The sequence below is a fragment of the Oncorhynchus clarkii genome, chromosome 33 (genome assembly GCF_045791955.1).
Source record: "Oncorhynchus clarkii lewisi isolate Uvic-CL-2024 chromosome 33, UVic_Ocla_1.0, whole genome shotgun sequence".
Classification (NCBI taxonomy): domain Eukaryota; kingdom Metazoa; phylum Chordata; class Actinopteri; order Salmoniformes; family Salmonidae; genus Oncorhynchus; species Oncorhynchus clarkii.
In genome coordinates, this window is record NC_092179.1 from 16,990,341 (window position 1) to 17,014,906 (window position 24,566).

The window sequence follows — 24,566 nt, forward strand, 5'->3', positions numbered from 1 at the left end:
TGAAATGAACCCTCAAATGGGTGGGGATGATGCTACATCTCCAGCGAGTAAGCAGTAGAGCAGACGTCACAACAAAGGTGATAACTAAAAGGAGATGTGTGCCGCCTGCCTGACGAAGAACAGCTTGGGTCGGAACAGACCGCGCCACTGTACTCGTCTGCTGCTGTGTTTGATATAACCATTAGGGATCTGTTTCTCCTAAACACGATGTTTTTACACAGTCTTACACCGCAACAGATTCCTTCTACTTTGCAAAGACCAGGTGGGGACGTTTTCAATGACGACATGAGAGTTTTGTCTAGAAAAGAACCAGCGTGACAGACACAGAGAGGCTGACATGTTGACTATTTCGGTAGCTGTGTTTCCTGTCTCTAGTGTTCGGTGGCGTTTGTGTGTAGAAGGTCTTTAGACGTGTTCTGTTATTGTCAAAGGGAGCAAAGGTAACCATCTTATTCACCAATATACTCCCCCCCCGCCTCTTCTGCCTCCACTCACCACTATGCAAGATCATTGCTCAAGTTTGTTATTTTACTGCATGTGTCATCAATGGACCTTTTCTATTCTCTATCCCTCCTCTCTCCCCCCTTTCGCTCTGCCTCCTAAAGAGACGTTCCTCCTTTCTCTGCCTCTCTCTCTCTGTTTCTCTCGCTCTCTGTGGTCAGTTTCCTGTTTGTATGTTTTGTCAGTTAGTCTCTGTTTCAGAATGACCAATTTGCGCTGAGAGCCAGTCGTCCATTCTGTTTCCTGGAAGAGAGGCTTATGTTGTCTCATAGGAACGGGGGATTTTCTCCACACAACAATCAGCCAGTACATAATCCAATTCTAATTACTGATAGAGGCACTGTGACATACTGAATCATAGCTGGAGTACTGTAGTGACTGGTATGAATGGACAGAGGTGACTATGTTCACTGTGGTTATACAAGGCCTTTTGGATGATTGTGGTGTGTGCGTGTGGTGCTCCTCTTTTCCATGTGTTGGTTTGTGCCATAAACCATATATATATATACACTATACAGTATATACAAAAGTATGTCTACACTCCTTCAAATTAGTGGATTCCTCTACTTCATCCACACACATTATTGACAGGTGTATAAAATCGACCACACAGCCATGCAATCTCAATAGACAAACATTGGCAGTAGAATGGCCACACTGAAGAGCTCAGTGACTTTCAACGTGGCATCCACCTTTCCAACAAGTTAGTTCGTTACATTTCTGCCCTGCAAGAGCTGCCCCGGTCTACAGTAAAGGCTATTTTGGGGAAGTGGAAACGTCTAGGAGCAACAACAGCTCAGCCGCGAAGTGGTAGGCCACAAAAGCTCACAGAATGGGACCGCCGAGTGCCGAAGCGTGTAACGTGTATAAATCATCTGTCCTCGGTTGCAATACTCACTACCAAGTTCCAAACTGCCCCTTGGAAGCAACGTCAGCACAAAAACTGTTCGTCGGGAGCTTCATGAAATGGGTTTCCATGGCTGAGCAGCCGCACACAAGCCTAAGATCACCATGCGCAATGCCAAGCGTCGGCTGGAGTGTAAAGCTCGCCGCCATTGGACTCTGGAGTAGTGGAAACGCTTTCTTTGGAATGATGAATCACGCTTCACCATCTGGCGGTCTGATGGATGAATCTGTGTTTGGCGGATGCCAGGAGAACGATACCTGCCCCAATGCATAGTGCCAACTGTAATGTTTGGTGGAGGAGGAATAATGGTCTGGGACTGTTTTTCATGGTTCGAACTAGGCCCCTTAGTTCCAGTGAAGGGACATTTTAACGCTACAGCATACATTCTAGACGATTCTGTGCTTCCAACTTTGTGACAACAGTTTGGTGAAGGCCCTTTCGTGTTTCAGCATGACAATGCCCCCGTGCACAAACTGAGCTCCATGATTTGTCGAGATCTGTATGGAAGAACTTGTCTAGCCTGCACAGAGCCCTGACCTCAACCCCATCGAATACCTTTGGGATGAATTGAAACGCCGTCTGCGAGCCAGGCCTAATCACCAAACATCAATGCCACACCCCACTAATGCTCTTGTGGCTGAATAGAAGCAAGTCCCGGCAGCAATTGTCCAACATCTAGTGGAAAGCTTTCCCAGAACAGTGGAGGCTGTTCTAGCAGCAAAGGGGGGACCAACTCCATATTAATGCCAATGATTTTGGAATGAGATGTTCAAAGAGCAGGTGTCCACATACTTTTGGTCATGAGGTGTAGGTTAATGGCTCCTGTGCCTCTTAGCAGGAAAAGGCTGTCACCTTGGTGATACGTTGGGTTCATTCCTGGAAAGAAATGTGGCGGTCTGATATCCCCAGAGTGGGAGAGGCAGAGAGCGGCAAGTAGCCTAGTGGTTAAGAGTATTAGGCCAGTAACCAAAAGGTTGCTGGTTTGAATCCCCGAGCTGGCAAGGTGGAAAAAATCTGCCGTTCTGCCCTTGAGCAAGGCAGTTAACTCCCAACAACCTCTGCTCTCTGGGCACCTTGGACGCCAATCAAGGCAGCTCCCCGCACCTCTCTGATTCAGAGGGGTTGGGTTGAATGCATTGTTATGCGAGTGATTAGGTATCATCCTCCTCTTCAAATCCTGATCAGATAAAAAAATAAAAATATTGGTTACTTCAGAGGCAAGTAAGTGCACTGTATTGCCAGAAGTCAGGTCATTTCAACATATAATATGCACATTTTGCAGTTAATCACAAGATATCAGATCACTAAGCCTCCTTAGGCTGTGGCCTAGTCTCAGTGTGTCTCTTATGGGGCCACTCAATCAGAAACCCAACATTTCTCATACGATACTCTCATCTCACAGTTGGTAGCTAACCATCAAACCACACCAGCACAGTCAATGGCAGTTTATTCATTCAATTAGAAAAGTACCTGCTGTCTTTGACAGGGTGAAATTAGTGTGCCAACCAAAAGTATTCAATAGAGTGGAACTGAGACAGCCTTATTTGGCTGTTCTTTCAGATCAAAACACATCATCAACTGTTGAGATTTGAATCAGAGATCAGCACCGTTCGTTTCAAACAAACCTCCCTCATTGTTCATTGGTGATGTCTTAGTTTGGTGTGTTATTATTTTAAAAAATCGGAATATAAAAACATGAGCTGGAGCACACCCAGAAAAATGATTTTGTGTGGAGGTGCTGACTAATGGCGAATAAACTATAAAAATAGAGTCACACACTCCATAAGGCACAGTGATGCCGAAACGTTGGTGATTAGTTATTAGATGAAGGCATTTCTCAGGGAATTATTGGAATATAAACCATTTATTACCAGTATTATCTCCTGATGTCACTGTTTTCTGTTGCCTCCCTTTTAAGTGAACGTTTCATTTCCTCCCAGACGAAACTCGCCAAACCCTCTTGACGGTTGTGTGACCCCACCCTAGCAGGTTCAGTTCAACAATGAGGTTTTGCACTTTGAGGAGGTCACAAGTGTGGGCCAGTGCTGGTGTTGAATCGTAGGGCTACTGTATGCTTACCTTCACTTCTGCACTGCAGTATAGCAGCTCTTACCATTTCACATACTAATAAGGCTATAGGACAGACTCCTACTGTACACTGTAGTAATGAAAGCCCTTCACCAAGGTCTTGCTCTAGCATGAAGCATGTCTGTAGGGATGATGAAGTGCTCTATGTTGTATCCTCATACTTTGTATGTATGACGTGTTGTAGGGGTCGGTAGCATAGCATGGTCTGTATGTTGTGCCTGCAGAGATCTGGATCAATGAATCATAGCAGAGCACAGATGGAGTGATCAAGAAAGGGAAGGAGAAATGAGTAAGGAAAGGAAAAGGTGAGATAGGGAGGAGAGGAGAGAAAGGGAAGGAGAAATGAGTAAGGTAAGGAAAAGGTGAGATAGGGAGGAGAGGAGAGAAAGGGAAGGAGAAATGAGTAAGGTAAGGAAAAGGTGAGATAGGGAGGAGAGGAGAGAAAGGGAAGGAGAAATTAGTAAGGTAAGGAAAAGGTGAGATAGGGAGGAGAGGAGAGAAAGGGAAGGAGAAATGAGTAAGGAAAGGAAAAGGTGAGATAGGGAGGAGAGGAGAGAAAGGGAAGGAGAAATGAGTAAGGTAAGGAAAAGGTGAGATAGGGAGGAGAGGAGAGAAAGGGAAGGAGAAATGAGTAAGGTAAGGAAAAGGTGAGATAGGGAGGAGAGGAGAGAAAGGGAAGGAGAAATGAGTAAGGTAAGGAAAAGGTGAGATAGGGAGGAGAGGAGAGAAAGGGAAGGAGAAATTAGTAAGGTAAGGAAAAGGTGAGATAGGGAGGAGAGGAGAGGAGAGAAACGGAGACAAGACGATGCCAGCAAGGCAAATTAAGTATGTATTTAAAAAACAATGATAGCTGTACAGCCATGATGACTCTGCAGTTGTGAGGGGGACGGGGGGGATTGGGTTGTTGTTAACTCCCAGCGTTGAGAGGTTTATTGCAGCGCAGGCACACTCAGCCACACACACATACTCTCACACTATTAGACTTACAGGGGACAGCACTGTTTCCCAACCCATGCTGCAGCCCACAACCCACCTTCTTATCAAATGAATTTGATTGGGCTATGTATCCCCATGAGCTTCAGGTCGGTCTCACACTCCCCTTAGAGAATGAACATTGCACTGGTCAGTGATCCGATGGTGTGAAGGGGACAGAGGAGTTCTAGAAGGTTCTAAAATTAGTTTCTGATTTCACACACTCATAGCTTGACCTCTATCACACACTCGTTTTCTTGCTTTGTTGTTGTTGTTGTTCAGATTCAATGTTAGATTGCACCATCCTCGATCCCTCTACAAAGCACAACATGTTGGGTAACATGATTGACATGTCACAGAGACACTGCCCTAACATGAGTTGCAATTTAGTTTATATTCATAGGAATCTTACTGCTTATGAGTCTGTTGAGATGGTTTCTCACTCTTTGGCTGGACTTAGATATCAAGACAGGTAGTTGTCACATTGCATTATTCATATATCTCTCTTCCTCCTTCCTCCACTGTGTGGGAGTGAGCAGAGGATGTGTCTTTGTCCTGCTGTCCGTGTGAACATGAGGGTGCGTGTGCCTGCGGTAAGCTCTGCCTTGGCTGTGTTGTGTTAGATGAATCATGCAGTCACCCAGGTCATAAAATGCTGCAGTTCAAAGGACCACTACAGAGACACTACAGATATACTCACCACACTGTTGAGAGAGAGAGAGAGAGAGAGAGAGAGAGAGAGAGAGAGAGAGAGACTCTGATAAAGTAGTCCCTGTCTCAACAGCATGCTGGAGAGACATACAGAGGGGTAAGTACACACTCAGCTTGTGAATGCCATTATCTTGTGTTTTTTTAGACTGTTTGAGGCAGTGTTTTTGACCAGAGTGACTTGGCTGGTGCTTGGTGGATGTTGTTCTGACCTCTTGCCAGTGTAGTTGTGTTTGTGTGACAGGGAGAGGAGATGGTTCAGAGGTCAAGGATGATCCGGGGTGTTGTTTTTGCAACCATTTATATCAGTAAATTGCAATAGAAGCCCCTGTTGTTGCTTCATTCATTCCATGATCCTTGCCTGAGCTTCCAACACTTTCATATTTGAACTGATTTCAGTCACCTCCAAGGTATTATGATGGTATGGGCTATAGTGGAATGGAAGTGTGGATACAGACGTAATTTTTCCACTGTGTTACTGGTGATTGGTTAACAAGGAGTTGTCAAACTGTCAGAATGACCACTTCACAATCAGAGTTATTGTAACACAGGATACATCCATGCTTCAGTACAGCCATGCTGTGTATTGAGATTTAGCAGCCAGATTCATTTTGAAATTGGACGTCCATCCATGTCCCGAGGACGTCTGGAGATGCCTTCAGAATCCTGCTAGGGCATTGTGGACGGAGATGGTGAATGAGCGTTAGCCACCCAGTGCTAAACAGTCGTTTTACATGTATTTGTTTTAACCCTATCCTTAACCTTGTTAGTTCTAGATCTGTCATTTTCATTGAAAGCAAATCTAAGAAGTAGTAGTTCTGTCATATGCTCTATTTCTATGCTTCCTATTCTTACGTTTTGGTTTTGTGTCTTTTACCTTCGGTTTTGTACACCAACTTCAAACAGATGAAAATACAATATTTTCGGTTATTGAAAATATATGTCACAGCGTTTTAAATGGTACAATGATTCTCTACACTATACGGTTAAAGGTGAAATATGCAGAAATCGCTCCACCATTTCCTGGTTTCTAGTTAGTTTAATTTCAGTTTATGCTACATTTCTTATTTTGTCACAAACTTAAATTAGGCCATCTATTCAAATTTTAACCTTTAACTATTGTTTTTGTTTGAACTCTATCCCAGCCCTTAACTCTTAACTTAAACATTCAGAATGAGAGACAGCAGTGGTGCAACCCCAGATGCAGATGCTGCAGTAGGAGCAACTCTTGGTGTCCAAAACATTTGAAGAAACATGAAAAAACATCTGAACCTGAAGTTAAATTGATCAAACCGTAAGATCTTGTTGGATCTTTCTTCAAGGTGTCTAGTTGCTCTATATTATAGACCTCACAGTCACTACGGGACAGCAAGGTACGCTAATATGTGGTGAAGAAGGAACTACCCAGATTACTCTACTACGATAGGGCAGTTGTGAAATGACTCAGTCGCGAATGGCTGGTTTCTGAAATGACTTGCCACCGATTGATTGGATGATGTGTCAGTCAGAGAAAAGGGTAGGGCTTCATTCCAACCAGTGATTCAAACCACATGTGGGGACTTCACCTGAAAGTAGCAACGTGCTTGTTTAAGGCTTTTGGCCAGTGCTCTTTTCTCAAGAACACACACACCACAGTTCCCAAGGCTGTGGTAATACAAATACAAGAGAGTCACTTTGAATAATATGTGTGTTCTCTCACTCTCTCTCACTTTGTGGAAATCACACTGACATTGTCACTGTAACTGGGCTTTTCAGAGCTGTGGGCAGGAATGACTGTGACATCTCATTTTCACAGAGCAAAAAGTGACACGGTTGTCAAACAGACATTATCACCATTTACACTTCACTCACTTGAAAAACCCTCTTTAAAACCCTGTAAGAACTATATTTCCCCCCAGGAGAGGGAAATGACATTTTAACTTGAGTATGAGTGGGGGTATAAAAGAGAATTTGTTTGGAAATGGAATACGCTGTCAGACATGATTAGAATTCTAGATGTATGCAGGTTGGGAGTACTTCACTCTTCGTTCGAGATGCTTTCGCCCTGTCAACGAAGGTCGGAGAAAATAAAAATCGAATTTGTGAGTTCTTTTCCAACAATGCAGAGTTAAAGATGCAGAGTTAAAGATCAAATGAAAATAGAAATAGTGACATGAGGAATAAATATGCAGTGAATAACAAATAATAGTAAATAATATTAGTAAATAATAACATGGCTATATACAGGGAGTACCAGTACTGAGTCAATGTGCAGGGGTATGAGGTAATTGAGATGCACTATGAAAACCAGTCCCAGACCAAACTTTACAGTTGGCACTATGCATTGGGGCAGGTATCCTTCTCCTGGCATCCGTCAAACACAGATTCATCCATCAGACCGCCAGATGGTGAAGCGTGATTCATCATTCCAGAGAAAGCATTTCCACTACTCCAGAGTCCAATGGCGGCGAGCTTTACACTCCAGCCGATGCTTGGCATTGCGCATGGTGATCTTAGGCTTCTGTGTGGCTGCTCAGCCATGGAAACCAATTTCATGAAGCTCCCAACGAACAGTTTTTGTGCTGACGTTGCTTCCAGGGGCAGTTTGGAACTTGGTAGCGTTAAGATTTTCCTTCACTGGAACTAAAGGGCCTAGTCCGAACCATTAAAAACAGCCACAGACCATTATTCCTCCTCCACCAAACTTTACAGTTGGCACTATGCATTGGGGCAGGTAACGTTCTCCTGGCAACCTGGCATCCGCCAGGCCCCGTCAAACACTTTTTTTTGGTTACTACATGATTCCATGTGTTATTTCATAGTTTGATGTCGTCAATTTTACAATGTAGAAAATAATAAAAATATAGAAAAACCCTTTAATGAGTAGGTGTGTCCTAACTTTTGACTGGTACTGTCCTCGTTCAGCCATGACTCTGAGAAACATTGGATATTACAGTTTTTCATGTCCCGTTGATAAGATAGTCTCAAACAGACCTCATCCAGTTTGTTTTTGCCCACGTAATCTCGTCAGGGAGCCGGCTCGCTTGCCAGAGCTGCCAACTCGTTGAAGTAGACATTTTAGTCCAAATCGAGGTTAGTGATCGCTGTTCTGATGTTCAGAAACTGTTTTCAGGTCGTGAGAGAATTGGTCAGCAGCCGGTAGGGGGGATCTGGGTATGGGCCGACAGTTTCTTCTCCGGCTGGTGCCAAAAATGACATTCTTTGGCAGGGCACAGGGCTGCTGTAAAGCACTACTCAGGAACACAATGTTCGGGACGCTGGATGCAGCAAAGAAGCACTCTTAGATTAAACAAGACCAATGTGATAACTGCTGAGCTCTAATGGAAAACAGCACAGTAGAAGCATTATTACTGTTGAAATATTACTGTAACATTACAGGAGCAGTCATTTAGCGAAGTTGTCCTCTTTTTTGGTCCACTTTGCTGAGTGATTGATTGACACTTCCTCCAGCCAATAGGCCACTCAATCTCCTGGCTGTGGTCCTGGCCAAACAGAGGGGAGATGAGAGTTATTATTCTGCCTGCAATGCCAAGGGTAATGAGAACAACGCCACCACTGTATCTGGCTTCCTGGGGTCTGTGCCAGTCTAGGGGCCTCTCTCTCCATCCATGGCTGAGCTCCCCTCACCCTCAGTCAGCCACAGATGGGTGATGTCTCCCCTGGGTGTGGTAGTGGAGAACCAAGAGACTGAGCTGAGACATCCGGCCAGCTTCTCTAATGTGCTGTCAGATAATTATATAAAATGGCCATAATTATAGCATCTGAGCATCCATTTGTCTTATTAAATGGAGATTTGACAGACTTACAATAGCAATCCATTAGTTTATTTAGATGTCTTGTGACGAGGCAGGTAGAACTATTGTTACATGCAGGTGTATTGTTTGTCCACTAGAGAGCCGTGTGTGTTGGACTGTATTGTATTTTTTTGCCAGCTCAGACTTGATTTGTTAACTTCCTGGGATAAAGGATGGAGATGGTAGTATGGCTGTGTGTGGTAGGGCTGGGATAGAGGATGGAGATGGTAGCATGGCTGGGATAGAGGATGGAGATGGTAGCATGGCTGGGATAGAGGATGGAGATGGTAGTATGGCTGTGTGTGGTAGGACTGGGATAGAGGATGGAGATGGTAGTATGGCTGTGTGTGGTAGGGCTGGGATAGAAGATGGAGATGGTGGTATGGCTGGGATAGAGGATGGAGATGGTAGAATGGCTGTGTGTGGTAGGGCTGGGATATAGGATGGAGATGGTAGAATGGCTGTGTGTGGTAGGGCTGGGATAGAGGATGGAGATGGTAGTATGGCTGGGATAGAGGATGGAGATGGTAGTATGGCTGTGTGTGGTAGGGCTGGGATAGAGGATGGAGATGGTAGTATGGCTGTGTGTGGTAGGGCTGGGATAGAGGATGGAGATGGTAGTATGGCTGTGTGTGGTAGGGCTGGGATAAAGGATGGAGATGGTAGTATGGCTGGGTTAGAGGATGGAAATGGTAGTATGGCTGTGTGTGGTAGGGCTGGGATAGAGGATGGAGATGGTAGTATGGCTGTGTGTTGTAGGGCTGGGTTAGAGGATGGAGATGGTAGTATGGCTGTGTGTGGTAGGGCTGGGATAGAGGATGGAGATGGTAGTATGGCTGTGGGTGGTAGGGCTGGGATAGAGGATGGAGATGGTAGTATGGCTGTGTGTGGTAGGGCTGGGATAGAGGATGGAGATGGTAGTATGGCTGTGTGTGGTATGGCTTGGATAGAGGGTGGAGATGGTAGTATGGCTGGGATAGAGGATGGAGATGGTAGTATGGCTGTGTGTGGTAGTGGCTGTGTGTGGTAGGGCTGGGATATAGGATGGAGATGGTAGTATGGCTGTGTGTGGCATGGCTGTGTGTGGTAGGGCTGGGATAGAGGATGGAGATGGTAGTATGGCTGGGATAGAGGATGGAGATGGTAGTATGGCTGTGTGTGGTAGGGCTGGGATAGAGGATGGAGATGGTAGTATGGCTGTGTGTGGTAGGGCTGGGATAGAGGATGGAGATGGTAGTATGGCTGTGTGTGGTAGGGCTGGGATAAAGGATGGAGATGGTAGTATGGCTGGGTTAGAGGATGGAAATGGTAGTATGGCTGTGTGTGGTAGGGCTGGGATAGAGGATGGAGATGGTAGTATGGCTGTGTGTTGTAGGGCTGGGTTAGAGGATGGAGATGGTAGTATGGCTGTGTGTGGTAGGGCTGGGATAGAGGATGGAGATGGTAGTATGGCTGGGTTAGAGGATGGAAATGGTAGTATGGCTGTGTGTGGTAGGGCTGGGATAGAGGATGGAGATGGTAGTATGGCTGTGTGTTGTAGGGCTGGGTTAGAGGATGGAGATGGTAGTATGGCTGTGTGTGGTAGGGCTGGGATAGAGGATGGAGATGGTAGTATGGCTGTGTGTGGTAGGGCTGGGATAGAGGATGGAGATGGTAGTATGGCTGTGTGTGGTAGGGCTGGGATAGAGGATGGAGATGGTAGTATGGCTGTGTGTGGTATGGCTGGGATAGAGGATGGAGATGGTAGTATGGCTGGGATAGAGGATGGAGATGGTAGTATGGCTGTGTGTGGTAGTGCTGGGATAGAGGATGGAGATGGTAGTATGGCTGCTATAGAGGATGGAGATGGTAGTATGGCTGTGTGTGGTTGGGCTGGGATATAGGATGGAGATGGTAGTATGGCTGTGTGTGGTAGGGCTGGGATAGAGGATGGAGATGGTAGTATGGCTGTGTGTGGTTGGGCTGGGATATAGGATGGAGATGGTAGTATGGCTGTGTGTGGTAGGGCTGGGATAGAGGATGGAGATGGTAGTATGGCTGTGTGTGGTAGGGCTGGGATATAGGATGGAGATGGTAGTATGGCTGTGTGTGGTATGGCTTGGATAGAGGGTGGAGATGGTCGTATGGCTGTGTGTGGTAGGGCTGGGATAGAGGATGGAGATGGTAGTATGGCTGTGTGTGTGGTAGGGCTGGGATATAGGATGGAGATGGTAGTATGGCTGTGTGTGGTAGGGCTGGGTTAGAGGATGGAGATGGCAGTATGGCTGTGTGTGATAGGGCTGGGATAGAGGATGGAGATGGTAGTATGACTGTGTGTGGTAGGCCTGGGATAGAGGATGGAGATGGTAGTATGGCTGTGTGTGGTAGGGCTGGGATATAGGATGGAGATGGTAGTATGGCTGTGTGTGGTAGGGCTGGTATATAGGATGGAGATGGTAGTATGGCTGTGTGTGTGGTAGGGCTGGGATATAGGATGGAGATGGTACTATGGCTGTGTGTGGTAGGGCTGGGATAGAGGATGGAGATGGTAGTATGGCTGTGTGTGGTAGGGCTGGGATAGAGGATGGAGATGGTAGTATGGCTGGGATAGAGGATGGAGACGGTAGTATGCCTGTGTGTGGTAGGACTGGGTTAGCGGATGTGGTTATATAAGGTTGAGTCAACATAGACATACTGTATACTTAACGTTGTCATGTTACTGTATGTCTCCGTTTACAGTAATAGACCCCCCCCCTTTTGAGATCAATGTATACAGCATCAATGCCTGTCCACTGCGTTGTTATTTTTACAGGATCTCCTGATAGTGATGGACTCCGGATGCGGCTCTGTGTGTGTGTGCGCGTGTGTTTGTGCCTGTGCGTGTGTGTTTGTATTCGTCTGTGTGTGCGTGAGAGCCTGTCTCTGTGCATGTGTGTGTGTATTTGTGTGTCACTGCCACACATGAGTGGAAGCTGTCCATATGGGTTCATTTCCTCCACATTGGAGGGGGGGGGCATGGAAAGGTACTCATTGGGGTGTTGGACCCAGCAGCTCTAACAAGGCTGTATGTGACTCATCACAATGTGTGTGCTGCTAACAATGTGTGAGATGTGTTCTGGCTGGCATTACGAAACCCAGAGTGTTTAGCCCCTCTCACCCAGTCCAGCCTTAGAGAGAGAGAGGGGGAGAGAGAGAGTGTTTGTGTGTGTTTACTGTTAAGTCCAGCCTTAGAGAGAGAAGAGAGAGTGTGTGTGTGTGTGTGTTTACTGTTAAGTCCAGCCTTAGAGAGAGGGGGAGAGAGAGAGTGTTTGTGTGTGTAGTGTTTGTGTGTGTTTACTGTTAAGTCCAGCCTTAGAGAGAGAGGGGGGGAGAGAGAGAGTGTTTGTGTGTGTTTACTGTTAAGTCCAGCCTTAGAGAGAGAGAGAGTGTTTGTGTGTGTTTACTGTTAAGTCCAGCCTTAGAGAGAGAGAGTGTTTGTGTGTGTTTACTGTTAAGTCCAGCCTTAGAGAGAGAGAGAGTGTTTGTGTGTGTTTACTGTTAAGTCCAGGCTTAGAGAGAGAGAGTGTTTGTGTGTGTTTACTGTTAAGTCCAGCCTTAGAGAGAGAGAGTGTTTGTGTGTGTTTACTGTTAAGTCCAGCATTAGAGAGAGAATGTTTGTGTGTGTTTACTGTTAAGTCCAGGCTTAGAGAGAGAGAGTGTTTGTGTGTGTTTACTGTTAAGTCCAGCCTTAGAGAGAGAGAGTGTTTGTGTGTGTTTACTGTTAAGTCCAGGCTTAGAGAGAGAGAGTGTTTGTGTGTGTTTACTGTTAAGTCCAGGCTTAGAGAGAGAGAGTGTTTGTGTGTGTTTACTGTTAAGTCCAGCCTTAGAGAGAGAGAGTGTTTGTGTGTGTTTACTGTTAAGTCCAGCCTTAGAGAGAGAGAGTGTTTGTGTGTGTTTACTGTTAAGTCCAGGCTTAGAGAGAGAGAGTGTTTGTGTGTGTTTACTGTTAAGTAATGTTTATGTAAGATGTCTCCCCGCCTCTTCGATGGGATTGAGAGGCTTGTTGAAGATTTATCAGCAAAGACAGGCAATAAAGAGATGATGTCCTTATAACACGGACCTTATATAAGGAGCTCTCTCTCTCTTTGTTTGTCTGTCTCTGTCTCTCCCTCTATGGCCTTGAGTGGAATATGCAGACAACGTCTATGCAGATAACGTCTAGGCAGTCAAAAAAAAGTTTTCCTCTTGATGCTGTCCACAGTGTTGTTATGTGTGGTGATGAATGTTGAATCGTTGTGTACATTTTGTGTGTGTAACGTACAGTAACTGATGTGTTTGCATAAAGGTGTGTGTGTATGTGCTTAAGGGTATATGTGGTTGATTGGGATCTGTACATGATATGTATTTGGGGTCAAAGTTGAAGGTTTTATGTTTGTGGGGTGGTTGTTGACGGAGGGTATTTTTGGTCACTGGTGACGTGGTGTGTGTGTGTGTGTACTGTGTGTGTGTGTGTGTACTGTGTGTGTGTGTGTGTGTACTGTGTACTGTGTGTGTGTGTGTGTGTGAAACAAAATCTCAAGTTGCTCCAAACGTCACATTTCTAAGTGGTTTTGACAATCTAGATTCCTCTTCTGCTCAGTATCATTCTGTTTCTCCAAACATAACGTTTCGAAGTTGCTTTGTCAAAGTTAAGGGTTAAGGTTTGGGATAGGGTTGGATCCGCAGTCATGGAATTACGCCCATTCACCAACCCTGTCCGCAGCTCCCTAGCAAAATTAAAGCCTACTCAGTGGCATGTATTCATGGATGCCAAGGGAAGCCAGGCTTCCCCAAAAATGTACCAAGAAAAAATCCAAAAAAGAAAATATTTAGTCTCTCTGTGTTTCATAATCTTCCTTCAATTCGGAGGAGGCTTTATGCATCTCTTCTATGAAAGCATTAGAGCGAGGAAAACAGCGCCCTTCTGTCTCTGTATGTGCAGCCCATCTATTTGAAGCTGTCTGGTCAAAAAGAGCAAGATATTGTTGCCGCCATAGCATTGCATGCAAGGGAAGCCAGCGAGAATTTGGCCTCCCTTAAAAAAAATTATATAAATAATAGCCAATCAGCATTGAGCTAAACTGAGCAAGCTCAACTGTGAATGGTCCTGGCGCACCAAAAAAAGTGTCAAGGGAAGCCAGGTTGGAGTTGGCTTCACACCAATCACATCAAAAGCCAAACGTCATTGACAGAAAAACCTTGAATTGTTGCATCTCGTTGTGTTGTCCTCCAGTGGCCAGCTAAAATTGTCCCTTTCCTAATATTAGCCATGGATGGAGACAGGGATTTGGACTGAATTCTCCGTACTCACCAGTGATTGTAATGGTGATTCTGATCCAACCATAAATTCATACATTGTACCTCTGGCCTGAGAGGATGGAAGTTTAATATGTAGCTCGATGTAGAAGGCTAATGTTAACTAGCTAACGTTGCCCATGAAAGGAAGTCAGGTTATTGAGCAAACATTTTAACCAGGTAGTTTAGGACAACAAAACTAAGTGTGTATTGTCTGACAGTCATAGACAGTTTTGGCAACATGAAAGAAAGGAGGATGCCATTGGTGTTTCTCCACAAGTAGGGTGAGTCAACATTTTGTTATACTTGCAAACACACACACACACACGCATACAGAAATCAGTACCATGGACAGCCACATCATATTTAGCTGATGTTGATTGGACTGAATTGTTTTTGGTCTTTTAGTTGTCACTGTATTAGATTAAGCGTAGGTGATTTGATGAATTTGAAATGGTGATGGAATAGTGGAGGCAGCTCCTGTTTTCTTTGTAACTTGCTGTAAGTCTCTGTGGTTCTAAATCAATAGTTGTTTAGTAGTCCTAAAAATGTCAGAAACATTAACTTGCTTGACCATGCTGTAGGTCATGTAACTGTTTGTTACATGCAATATTGTTTTTGGACCTCACCCGACAGAGCGTGCTCTCCGGTTTTGTGATGAAACAAAGGTGTGGTTGAATTTATTCTGCCACAGTGTCTTCTTGTTGTCTCGGCCTTTAGGCCCAAATATCACGGTGGCAAGGCATATGAACTAACAGGTTATAGAGCAAACAACTAAATAATCACGTTGTAATATGGAATTTACCCACGCACCGCTGCTGAGCCTATTTGACCCTGATTTCCGGATTCATGGGATTCTGCTCAAAACCCAGGCCTACTTGATGGTAATTGCGCTCACTGTTTCCCCCAGTGGACGGTTTTGAAGGCATTTCTAAGTCAATCTTGGGCGGTGTGTGTGTGTGTGTGTGTGTGTGTGTGTGTGTGTGTGTGTGTGTGTGTGTGTGTGTGTGTGTGTGTGTGTGTGTGTGTGTGTGTGTGTAAACTTTGTGTGTGTGAGCACATTCTAACCCCTCTCTTTCTTTACTTAATTGTTTACCTGGCCAGAGAACTTAAAGAATGTGTGTGTGTGTGTGTGTGTGTGTGGGCATCTTGCAAGTTCATGTTGTGTGTGTTTTGGACTGGCCATACACACCACCACCACTTCTTTCACTACGAACTCTGCCTCACATATCCAACTATTAGTTCTAGGATGTACTGTATGATCATGCTGTTTTTGACAGATACATGGACGTTTGGAGGGAATGATTAAATGGAGGGAGGGATAGATTGAAGACAGGTGGAGGAAGGAGGTGGTATGAGGCAGATAGCTGCTGGGGGTTGTGGGTAGTGAGAGGAACAGGGTCAGAGTATCGGGTGACTTGGGAAGGGATGCAGAACTAGGTGAAGGGTTATGGGCTGGAAGACAGGGGCTGTTAAGAGGCTGTGGTGACACATATACACACACACACTGAAACACACACACACAGACAGTGCTGGCTGCTGGCGCCTGATGAAGAACATCAAGAGTGATAACCTCAGTGACTCATAGTCCAGTTATGGAACCATAGATGCAGAGCACTTATGTGTTCATGAATGTGGACATGTTTAACTATACTTGTGGGGACCAGAAGTCTCCATAAGAATAGTAAATTAACAAAAATGTTATCAACTGGGGACATTTTGTTAGTCCCCACAAGTTCAAATGCTATTTCTAGGGGGTTTATGGTTAAGGTTAGAATTTGTGTTAGGGTTAGAATTAGAATTAGGTTTAGTGTTAGGAGCTGGTGTTAGTTTTAGGGTTAAGGTTAGGGTTAGGGTCAGGTAAGGGTTAGAGTTGGGGAAAATAGGATTTTGAATGGGACTGAATATTGTGTCCCCACAAGGTTAGTTGTACAAGACTGTGCTTTTGTGTGTGTGTGAGACAGGTGTTCCCGTACAGTGGGATGTGAGTCAGGAATGAGGAATCCACCAGTGAGGATTCATTTATTTTGGCGGGAAACCGAGAGTTACCTTCAACACACACACACTCACCGCAGGCCACACACCACACATACTCCACGAGAAAGGACCACAGGCAACTTCCTAGCATTCTCCACGGCATTCCGTGTGTGTGTGTGTGTGTGTGTGTGTGTGTGTGTGTGTGTGTGTGTGTGTGTGTTTGTGTGTGTGTGTGTGTGTGTGTGATGGCATGTAAACGTAGTGTCTCCATGTGTTTCCATTCCAGTGAAATGGTGTTTAACATCTAGTTTGGGCAGATATCTCTGCCCAAACTAGGATATAATCCTTTCAACAAGTTGTTTTTGATTGTAGTCTGAGGATTCCTTTGCCCCTTCTATCCTCCAAGGTTTCCAACACAATGGCAGCCCGTCATAACCACAACCACAATAACACAATCCCAACACAACAGTCACACTAACCATTACAAATGTGAATCATGGCAGTTTGAGGATGTTTTCACTCGGAAACAGTACCGACTGCTGTGTGTTAAAAGAACTGCAACAGAGGAAGACAACCAATCTATATACAGAGAGGAGTAAAGGGAGAATCTTAGAGAGTGTTTTGGAGAGTGGTAGAGAAAGAAGGAATTGGAGAGAAAAGAGGATGAGGGGGAGAGGAAGAGAGAGAGTGAGGCTCACTGCCTGTTGACTCACTGAGCAGGAATGACTTGACTGGTCATGATCTGTATGACTGAGCAGTGCGCACGCTCTCTCTTTCTCACACACGCTCTCTCTCTCTTGCACTTTCTCACCACAGACACACTCACCCGCTGAGTGGAGAGCTCCAGGACAGGCTGCTCTCGCAGCACAGCCTCAGGGACTTAGAGGTACTCTGCTGGGGAAGAGAGACAGGCAGGGACCCCCCCTCTGGAGCTCACTGGAACTTACTCTGTTTTTCTCTCCCTCTCTTTTTGTCTGTTGTCTCTCTCCCCTTTCTCTCCCATTATCTCTCTATTTCTACTCTCTCCTTCCGTCTCTTTCCCTCTCTCTCCTTCCGTCTCTTTCCCTCTCTCCTCTCCTTCTCAGGACGGACACAGGATGTGAAGAGAGCAGGTGGCTGACAGTCTCACAGCAACAGTAGGTTCCTTTTTCTATTTTCATTTTTTCGTGTTTATAATATATTACAGGGAGTTTGTTAGTGTGTTTTCATTCCAAGGACATGGAGTCATATTGGAACACATCACTGCAAGCCAGGACAGATTCAGAGGAGATTCAAATCATGATCTTAATAAGTGGAATGCGTGATTATTCAAATGCCGCCGCTTATTCTCAGAACTCATTGTTCACCTACTGCCAGAGCTTGGCTTTAGGCTACCCTTTGGCTAGGTTAGTGATGATATGGTGCAGCTCTGTGCTTAGTCATTAGTAGGGAACTATGATGTAGTCTGTCTATTCCCTGTAATGACTGAGGTCATTTATCTCCATTATATCTCCTCCTCCTCTAATCACGCTGGTTGATTGCTGTGTAATACAAGAGGCTAGAGAGGGAGTTAACCTACCTACTGTACGGTTGTGAACGGGTCAACTCAGTTAGGAGCCCATATCAATTAGAAAGGGACTCCAAGGGACATTAGAATGGACAAGACATTCCAAGGCGTGTTTGAATCAGACTTATTGCGCAACATTCCGGTTTCTGAGACCAATCTCACAGAGACACACACACACACACACCTACACCTGAGGTAACTATAGCTGTTGACTCAGCTGGTTTTGTGTTTCTGTGAGGCTCCTCCTCACACCTCCGTATGTTCTTGGAATCAGCGTGTGAATGGCTGGGAGGGGTGGGTGTGGCACGCACCACTGTACCTTGACCTAACACCCGCAACGCCCACACACTCGTAAACCTGTATCTACACAAGCACACTCTTACATACAAGGTAAGGGCATGGCAAAGTTTGTGATTTATACTGGACTAATTCAGGTAGGGGCTCCTTCCTTCTCCCTATCCTTCGAATGATAGGTGAACACACCTGGATTGTCCTACTGTGTGTGTGTCTGCTGTAATAGAAAGGCCTCATTCTGTCAGTATGGCTGATTCACTGTAGGGGGGAGGCCGGGGGAGCTTAAAACCTGCTCGTCTCTCAGGTGACACACACACACACACACACACACACACACACACACACACACACACACACACACACACACACACACACACACACACACACACACACACACACACACACACACACACACACACACAGACACTTATCTTTGGTCAGACTTAGCAGTGTGTTTGTGGCCATAGATCATGTCCCTCTACTTGAAAATGAAGCTCCTGTTCTCATGGCTCTGGATGTATGGGGAGTTGTCTTTGTGCCTCACTAGAGTGGCCCAGATTCAGTCAGGTCAGCTTGGGTCTCCACTTCAGGGTTAGTAGACAGGTCGGGGTCAATGGCATGGTTGTTTGTGTGTGTGTGTGTGTGTGTGTGTGTGTGTGTGTGTGTGTGTGTGTGTGTGTGTGTGTGTGTGTGTGTGTGTGTGTGTGTGTGTGTGTGTGTGTGTGTGTGTGTGTGTGTGTGTGTGTGTGTGTGTGTGAGAGAAATAAAGAAAGAAAAAGTTGGATACCACTGAGAGAGCATGTGAACTGGGTCCGGTTTCCCACAATGCCAAGTGTGTACAGAGATATGAGTCGTGGTCACTCAGGTGGAGCCCTCCTCTGTTCCTAAATCACCACAGAAACAGGCCTCTCATTTTGTTATCACTTACAGACTAAATTGGGGCTACATTGGAATTGCCCCACTTGACCAACGATCGCCGCCCCACTAGGGAATATGCTCTTTAAGGAATAGCTAACACTTGGGAACTGACAAGTGGGATTGACAATAATCTGTAATATGTAGATGTTTAAACTTCCTCTTCACTTTTTGGTTGGTGGTCTCTGCTGTTTGCTTGTCAACAGCCCTGTGGCGTGCCCAAGCCTGTGGCTATTCCCATTTCTCCTGGTATTCCCAGTTCTCCTCCTGGCTTGGCTGGGCTCCTCTCCAGCTTCCTGTAGTGGAGTGTTTGGCATCACACCGTGCCCAGGAACACACATTGCAGCCATGCCTGTGGGCATGAAGTGTGTGTGTGTGGGAGAGAGAGAGGGAGAGAGAGGGAGTGTCAGGGGAGGTAGAGTAAAGATACTGTCTCTCTCAAACACACACACACACACACACACACACACACACACACACACACACACACACACACACTACTTAGCAGTGCCACACTTTCTCACATGGTTGTGGGCTTCCTTTTCTTTACTAGTTGTTGTTGGTCGCTGAGAAAGACATACCCTCTGTGTTTGGTAGAGCAGGAGTCAGAGGAGAGAAAGACATACCCTCTGTGTTTGGTAGAGCAGGAGTCAGATGAGAGAAAGACATACCCTCTATGTTTGGTAGAGCAGGAGTCAGAGGAGAGAAAGACATACCCTCTGTGTTTGGTAGAGCAGGAGTCAGAGGAGAGAAAGACATACCCTCTGTGTTTGGTAGAGCAGGAGTCAGAGGAGAGAAAGACATACCCTCTGTGTTTGGTAGAGCAGGAGTCAGAGGAGAGAAAGACATACCCTCTGTGTTTGGTAGAGCAGGAGTCAGAGGAGAGAAAGACATACCCTCTGTGTTTGGTAGAGCAGGAGTCAGAGGAGAGAAATACATACCCTCTGTGTTTGGTAGAGCAGAAGTCAGAGGAGAGAAAGACATACCCCTCTGTGTTTGGTAGAGCAGGAGTCAGTGTTCAGAGGAGAGAAAGACATACCCTCTGTGTTTGGTAGAGCAGGAGTCAGAGGAGAGAAAGACATACCCTCTGTGTTTGGTAGAGCAGGAGTCAGAGGAGAGAAAGACATACCCTCTGTGTTTGGTAGAGCAGGAGTCAGAGGAGAGAAAGACATACCCTCTGTGTTTGATAGAGCAGGAGTCAGAGGAGAGAAAGACATACCCTCTGTGTTTGGTAGAGCAGGAGTCAGTAGAGCAGGAGTCAGAGGAGAGAAAGAGCAGGAGTCACATACCCTCAGGAGTCAGAGGAGAGAAAGACATACCCTCTGTGTTTGGTAGAGCAGGAGTCAGAGGAGAGAAAGACATACCCTGTGTTTGGTAGAGCAGGAGTCAGAGGAGAGAAAGACATACCCTCTGTGTTTGGTAGAGCAGGAGTCAGAGGAGAGAAAGACATACCCTCTGTGTTTGGTAGAGCAGGAGTCAGAGGAGAGAAAGACATACCCTCTGTGTTTGGTAGAGCAGGAGTCAGAGGAGAGAAAGACATACCCTCTGTGTTTGGTAGAGCAGGAGTCAGAGGAGAGAAAGACATACCCTCTGTGTTTGATAGAGCAGGAGTCAGAGGAGAGAAAGACATACCCTCTGTGTTTGGTAGAGCAGGAGTCAGAGGAGAGAAAGACATACCCTCTGTGTTTGGTAGAGCAGGAGTCAGAGGAGAGAAAGACATACCCTCTGTGTTTGGTAGAGCAGGAGTCAGAGGAGAGAAAGACATACCCTCTGTGTTTGGTAGAGCAGGAGTCAGAGGAGAGAAAGACATACCCTCTGTGTTTGGTAGAGCAGGAGTCAGAGGAGAGAAAGACATACCCTCTGTGTGTTTGGTAGAGCAGGAGTCAGAGGAGAGAAAGACATACCCTCTGTGTTTGGTAGAGCAGGAGTCAGAGGAGAGAAAGACATACCCTCTATGTTTGGTTCAGAGGAGAGAAAGACATACCCTCTGTGTTTGGTAGAGCAGGAGTCAGAGGAGAGAAAGACATACCCTCTATGTTTGGTAGAGCAGGAGTCAGAGGAGAGAAAGACATACCCTCTATGTTTGGTAGAGCAGGAGTCAGAGGAGAGAAAGACATACCCTCTGTGTTTGGTAGAGCAGGAGTAGAGCAGGAGTCAGGAGTCAGAGGAGAGAAAGACATACCCTCTGAGAGGAGAGAAAGACATACCCTCTATGTTTGGTAGAGCAGGAGTCAGAGGAGAGAAAGACATACCCTCTGTGTTTGGTAGAGCAGGAGTCAGAGGAGAGAAAGACATACCCTCTGTGTTTGGTAGAGCAGGAGTCAGAGGAGAGAAAGACATAGTGTTTGGTAGAGCAGGAGTCATACCCTCTATGTTTGGTAGAGCAGGAGTCACATACCCTCTATGTTTGGTAGAGCAGGAGTCAGAGGAGAGAAAGACATACCCTCTGTGTTTGGTAGAGCAGGAGTCAGAGGAGAGAAAGACATACCCTCTGTGTTTGGTAGAGCAGGAGTCAGAGGAGAGAAAGACATACAAAGGAGAGGACAGGAGAGGCCAGACTCACCCAGGTGGACAGAGGTAGGAGTGGACGGAGGGGGACACCCATGGAGGAAGGTCACTCTGATATTTCCCACTACTGACCCCCTTGTCTTGCATAGCCAGACATCGTATTCTTGCAATCGCAAAAATCAAAGCTAGTGACACGTTGATGACTCGGCTGGTATTCTTGTGCTTTCTCAGGAAATGGGAGGCTGTGGAGGATATGACAAACAGCCCTCATTCAGTCAGCAGACTAACTGGACAGCTCTACTGTACGCCACAGGGGACAGTGAGTAAACCTATTTATTTACTAAGGACCATACGGGAAGCCGTGACCTGTTTGTCATGGTCCTGTTAATGACTAATTAGTGTGTGTGTGCAGATGTATTTCCATTCAGAATTGTTTTATTTTATTTGTGTGTCTGTCAGTGCCTGCGTTTCTTCATTGTATGTTAGTATTGTGTAGAGTACGCGTGTTTGCGTTTTTGTGGGTGTGTGTATTTGTTTACATCTGTGTGTGTCTCTGTGTGAATGTGCGTCAGTGGATGGTAACCAAATCTGGCCTGCTCTGACCCATCCCTCTGGTGATGCACACACACTCTGCCACGTCTCACAGCTTTGTTGTAGTGGAATGAATACCTGTTACGTCTCGGAGGGAGGGAGGGAGGGAGGGAGGGAGGGAGGGAGGGAGGGAGGGAGGGAGGGAGGGAGATAAAAATAAAAAGAGAAGGAATGAGATGGAGAGCAGTGGGAGGGGGTGTTACAGAGATTGAGGGGTGAATGTTAAGTTGTGATAGATGGAGTTGGATCCAGTACTGTAGATAGGGTAAAGGGTATGTCAACAGAATAGTAAATATGAGTTGTGTGTCCCTCCTTTCCAATACTGGTGTCTGTAACTGTAAAACACAGGGAATTCCCTTTTCTCCTACCTCTGATAAATACATCTCCGGGGGATGATTTCTGAAAACATGTTTTTTGTGGGCCTTACACAGAGACACAAAGCATCAATGGGCGTCAATTGAGTGTTCTCAGAATAGCACAGGAAGTGACTTGATTTGACTATGACATCACTTCCATGTGGGGGTGGTCGAGAACAGTTTGTTTCAGTTGGAACGGTTTTGCTAATGTCATCAGGTGTGTTTATGTGTGGCAGTCCATGTTTACTGGTCAAATTCACCTGTGACGACTTCTCAGTTGAAGCAGAACACACACAGTTCTGAAGCGGTGAAGCTCGCTCCCACACATGCTGGAGAATGGTCACTGTTTGGCTGGTCCCAAGGGTGTCTACACATCAGGCCCTGAGTGTTGCGGGAAACCAGGCCAGCCTGTTCCACACACACACACACGCACCCCTCCGTAGCTATCACTCTGTCAGAGCTCCCATTAGCGTCATTGTTCCCTTGGCGACAACAGGGTCAGGGGTCACTTAGCAACGGCAGAATGTTGAGGACACTGGAGGGAGACTGGAGCTCAGTGCTTCTGGCCTTTTGTTCCAGAACATAGCCTCAAGTCTGAAAATAGATATGGGCTTTAATATTTCCACACTGTTTTCCTCCTCAAAGTGATGACACACTCTTCTATGGTAGTCGGATGTCGTCATCACAGCTGATGACATACGTTAATGTATAGAGAATCTATGTCCTTCTATGATATGAGGAAGCCGGCGTGATGTTCTATATGACACTGAGCATGATGGATCGTCTCCTCTCCTTCTGGCTCACTGCCAAGAAGGGGTTTACATGTCTTAGAGTAGGCTTCCTCTTTCCTTATTCCCTCTCTGATCAGACGGCACACCGTAAACACAAGGGGTGGTGATCGATACAAACAGTGTGAGAGTTCTTCCCAGTAACAAATGTTTTTGACAAGGTTAACAGCGGTGATAAATGACCATAGTACTGGAAAAGCACGCGTGAACATTTAGGACACCACCAGGCTGTGCTGCCGTGTACCTGTGCTTCATGCTGTACCTGCGTCACACTACCTGTGTACACTAATGACCGTTAGAGGAGTGGCCCTATATAGTCCTTACAGTGCACTATAAACTGAATAATCAGATAAAGATGGTATTATGACAAAGCTTATCATATACTGGGAACCATGTACACATATATTCAGGAAAAATAACATTCTGGCATGTGGATATGCTTACACCTATGGCTAGTTTCTCTCTCTCGCTCTCGCTCTCTCTCTCTCTCTCTCTCTCTCTCTCTCTCTCTCTCTCTCTCTCTCTCTCTCTCTCTCTATGGAGTGGCACTGTGACACAGAGTGATTGAACCTTTAGATATTGAGGCAGGCGGAGATCAAAAACGTCCTGTAGTTATTGATTTGTAGGGAGGGAGAGGTGCCTGAGGAATGATTTGTAGGGAGGGAGAGGTGCCTGAGGAATGATTTGTAGGGAGGGAGAGGTGCCTGAGGAATGATTTGTAGGGAGGGAGAGGTGCCTGAGGAATGATTTGTAGGGAGGGAGAGGTGCCTGAGGAATGATTTGTAGGGAAGGAGAGGTGCCTGAGGAATGATTTGTAGGGAGGGAGAGGTGCCTGAGGAATGATTTGTAGGGAAGGAGAGGTGCCTGAGGAATGATTTGTAGGGAGGGAGAGGTGCCTGAGGAATGATTTGTAGGGAAGGAGAGGTGCCTGAGGAATGATTTGTAGGGAGGGAGAGGTGCCTGAGGAATGATTTGTAGGGAAGGAGAGGTGCCTGAGGAATGATTTGTAGGGACGGAGAGGTGCCTGAGGAATGATTTGTAGGGAAGGAGAGGAGCCTGAGGAATGATTTGTAGGGAGGGAGAGGTGCCTGAGGAATGATTTGTAGGGAAGGAGAGGAGCCTGAGGAATGATTTGGAGGGAGGGAGAGGAGCCTAAGGAATGATTTGTAGGGAAGGAGAGGAGCCTGAGGAATGATTTATAGGGAAGGAGAGGAGCCTGAGGAATGATTTATAGGGAAGGAGAGGAGCCTGAGGAATGATTTGTAGGGAATGAGAGGAGCCTGAGGAATGCTCTTCAGATGTACAGTCGTTGATTTTAGAGGTGGAAGA